Here is a 4,510-nt window from a genome sequence, read left to right on the forward strand (position 1 = left end):
ACCACCACCCCATCCCCCCGCCACCTCTCGCCGGCACCGTCCACCACCCCCGACCCCGCGCCCTCCCTGTGTCCTGCCCCGACCCCGTGCTAGGGGGCGCAGGAGCTAAGAGGTGCCCCCTCGCCGACGCCCTGCTACGCCCCGGACGGCCCTGTCCACCCTTCCTCGGCAGCTGCCCCCCGGCCTCCCTGCTGCCCGCTGCACCGGCGGCCAAGGTGAGCTTTTTTTTCAATTTTTTGCATTTTGTTATTGTTTTTTTTGCATAGATGGATATATATGTGATGAATGGATATATGCATGTACAGATTGATGGTGAAGTTTGTGATAGATGGATGCATTAATGGATATATTGGTCAAGTTTGTGAATTTGGAAGCTTAGTTTAAAATATGGATAGATGATATTGGTCAAGTTTTTGAATATGTGCATGTATAGATTGATGGATATTGGTCAAGTTTTGCATTTTGTAAACACTTAGTTTAAAATATGGATGAATTGATGGATATTAGTAAGTTTTGTGTTTGGTCATGTTAGTGATAGATGGAAGCAATTCAAGGCACATGGTTTCTAAAATACTTAATAAAGATTTTTTTTGCAATTTGACATGTTGTTTCATGTCGATTCATAATGTTGTGCCAAATGGTTAATGTGATATGATGACCTAATTTTTTTCACTCGGTGTAATTAACAGGATTTGTGGTGTTCCATCTTCGCGGAGTGATCATCGACGTTGGAGGTGTTGGTCCACGATCGTCCCTCTCCTTTGATCGACTACATCGGAGGGTGAGCAACAATTCCATGACCTCGTCCACTTTTTTTTCCATGTCACTAGATTGAATTTTCACATCAAGTCGCGTAACCTAGGTCTCCCGTCCGAAAGGGTTGCATCGATAAATATGCATTCAATTGCATATTTATCACCGCAGCTCTTTCGGATTGTCCAGCGCATTCCACGGACAGCCCGAGGATGTGTAGATTGGGTACGTTGTTCATGCTCTACCCCGTTCCGAGACAGGATTTCGGCGGCGCCTCCCTGTTGTTCTCCGGATGCACATTCTCTCGGCATTTTGCCGAGACGTGTATTTGGAGAACAGCGGGGAGGTGCTGCCGAAATTTTGTCTCGGAATGGGGTAGAGCATGGACCGTACTCAATCTACACATTCTCGGGTGGGATTAGGACCCATCTTTACCTATTAGAGATGTAGGTGGATTACTCGTCAACCTTGTAAAAAATAAAATATTGATGTTGGTAATTAAAATGAATCCTTAATTTTGTTGTGTGGCTTCCAATAAAGCAGAAATGGCAGATAATCAGTGGATGTATAGTGGGTTTTTCCGTCGGAATCAAGTAACAACAGAGTGGGTCGAGAAAACTGATGTGTTTTTGAAAGAGATATTCCGTAGTCCAATGAGGATGGTGCCAGAATGCCCGTGTGCCAGATGTAAGAGACGTATCCGCAGAGATAAGAGTGAGATGACTAAGCACCTTCGCACGCATGGATTTATGCCCAACTTTAATATGCCGATAAACTTTTCCCAGCGGGACCGTGGTAGAGAGGATGTGATACGACAACGCATCGCTGGTTATGAGGACGATGGGGTTAGAGACATGCTAGATGATGTCTTTGCTGCACAGCCGACACCTCCGTCACATTCAGCGAATGAAGCCGGAGGAAACCGCAAAGGCCTTCCTGGAAATCTTGGCCTCGTCAAAGAAACCTCTCTATGAGGGTGCCAAGCTGTCTGTGCTGGATGCCATCTCGCAACTGATGGCAGTGAAGGCTGAGTACGGCTGTAGCCGAGGTTGCTTCGAAGCATTTCTGGGAGTATGGGCTAACAGCCTGCCCGAGGGCCATGAACTGCCGAAAACCATGTACGGTACGAAGAAAATCATGAAGGCGCTCTCCATGGACTATGAGAAAATACATGTTTGTCCAAAGAATTGCCTTTTGTTTAGACATGAGTATGCGGATGACAACTACTATAGGAAGTGTGGTTCCTCTCGGTATATTGAGGTGGTCGATAAGCATGGTCAGAAGCGGCAGCTAAAAATCCCTGTGAAGGTTCTTCGGTATCTTGATTTTATAAAAAGACTGCAGCGCCTTTTCATCACCGAGGAGTCTGCCAAAATGATGAAGTGGCACAAGGAAGGGAAAAGGTACAATCCAAAAAAATGGTACATACATCAGAAGGTGAAGCATGGAAGTCATTCGATATAAAGTACCCGGAGGAAGCAGCCGAGGCTGGGAATGTCAGAATTGCTATAACAGGTGATGGGTTCAATCCATATGGTATGTCGTCTAATCCATACAGCTGCTGGCCCATATTTGTTATTCCGCTCAATCTCCCTCCCGGCGCCATAATGCAACGCAAGACCATGTTCCTGTCGCTTATAATTCCGGGGCCTGAATATCCAGGGAAGAATTTGAGTGTGTTTATGCAGCCGTTGGTGGATGATTTGCACCATTCTTGGTACTTCCCGAGGTTGACATACGACCGGCATATGCAGAAAAATTTCTTGATGAAAGTTTGGCTACAGTATTGCATGCATGACTTTCCCGGCTATGCCCTGTTCTGCGGATGGTGTACAAGTGGAAAGATGCCTTGCCCAGTGTGCATGCAGGCCTTGATTTTCATTTGGATGAAGAAGGGTGGCAAGTATGTTGCCTTTGACCAGCATCGGCTTGGAGTAACGGCACGGGTCCACCACAAATGGGACCCCCACCACCACCTGCGGGAGAACCCCCACACGTGCCCACGTTCGATGAATGTGTGGCACTAGGCAGTGATGGTCCGGTTAGTACATTTGCCTAACTACTGACAAACTAGTTCTCGTTCATTCAACACTATCATATCATATTTACTGTTAGAATCTTTTCTGAAACATGTAGGGGACCGGTGGGTCAACTCCTGCTCCGTCGACCCCAGTCACTCCGATCTGGCAGAGTGGTGGTGGTTTTGGTGGAGGTGGTGGTTTTGGCGGAGGTGGTGGTTTTGGTGGAGGTGGTGGTTTTGGCGGAGGTGGTGGTTTTGGCGGAGGTGGTCTTGCTTGATGATTCCGTGCATGTGGCCATCGTGCCATGCCTTTCATATTCCTACTTTTATGATGTTTCATGTCTTGCACAACTTTTATGTTCATGAACTTGAGTCGGTGATGATCTTTAGATGATGATGGTGAACTTGAGTATGTTTAGATGATGAACTGTCATATTTCTGCATAATTTCATATTGTTCTGTTTTGAAATGCTGTCAAATGAATTGGAAAAGAGAAAAAACAGGGGAAAAAAAAACTATGCCGACGGCAAAGCCGTCGGCATATATAAGCCCAGGAGTCACCAGGGCTCGCCACGTGATTCATCTATGCCGACGGCTTTGCCGTAGGCATAGCCCTGCCACGTGGCCTTGCATGATTCGTCCCCGTTTTTGACGGCGCCGTCCGTTGCCGTCAGACGAAAAAGACTGCCGACGGCTATACTATGCCGACGGCTGACGCCAGGCCGTCGGCATAGGCCCCTATGCCGACGACTTTACTATGCCGACGGTCTGACAAGACTACGCTGACGGTATCTACGCCGACGGGTCTATGCCGACGGCAGCCGTAGGCATAGACCTATGCCGACGGCTTGGGGGCCTATGCCGACGGCCCTTGGCCGTAGGCATAGACCGCGAGTCCGGTAGTGAGTACAATGCAATGCAATGCATGTATAGGGTTGGTGCTTTGTGCTCATGAGAATTTTCCGATTGGCACCATTTGCAGTGGCTGTGGTCATCCAGGACGCGCTCAAGACTACAGGCTGAGCACTACTGGCAACCTGAACCGTAAGAATAAACAGAATGATTTTTCCTAAGGCTGCTGGCAGTAACGGTAGGCCTCTAGCTGCATCCTGAGCTTCTGCAGACCTTTGTTCATTTAAGAGTCCGGGGCTTACCTCCGTTTCAAAAAAGAAGACAAAAGGAGAAAGTTGTGGTTGAATGTATTGTAATCAGTAGCGACTTCGAAATAGTGAATCCTTTTGTGCACCTTCAAGTTGAGATGTGTGTGAGTGTCTCATTTTTTTCCGATAAAAAATATTTTCATTAACTCAAAATGTAGCATTAAGCGGATACAAAACATGATGAGCAATACACGGCCTTTGCATAACTAAGAATCTTACGGCCAAACACTAAAAATTGACAGACGATATTTTTTTTGAAAGATCCAGCATCACTGGCATTCATTGATTATAGCAGGAAGCAACGGAAAACAACAAGGTGGTGAAGGTCCTAAGACCAGAAGATCCGAAGATCAAAGAAAAAGAAAAACAATAGCCCTAATAACTGCAGCACAACACTCCATACAATTCATACTAGGTAGCACAGCTCCGACTCTAACGGTGCACTAGAAAGGAAAACAAGGCGAGGTTGGCGTTACGAAGGATCACCAAACGAACCGCCTATCATGTGTCATCGTATACCGCCGGCCCCCCCACCGCGGATTCGACTTCACAGCAACAGCAGTCGAGGCACTCCCAC

The 4,510-nt window shown here is 47.2% G+C and overlaps 1 pseudogene; it reads left to right on the forward strand.

Moving 5' to 3' along the window:
* LOC119273415 overlaps window positions 1-3,995 on the forward strand; it is a 45,449-nt pseudogene extending 41,454 nt beyond the window's left edge.
* The last annotated feature ends 515 nt before the right edge of the window (window positions 3,996-4,510 follow it).

Source organism: Triticum dicoccoides, chromosome 3A, assembly GCF_002162155.2.
Source record: "Triticum dicoccoides isolate Atlit2015 ecotype Zavitan chromosome 3A, WEW_v2.0, whole genome shotgun sequence".
In the NCBI taxonomy this organism is placed as follows: Eukaryota; Viridiplantae; Streptophyta; class Magnoliopsida; order Poales; family Poaceae; genus Triticum; species Triticum dicoccoides.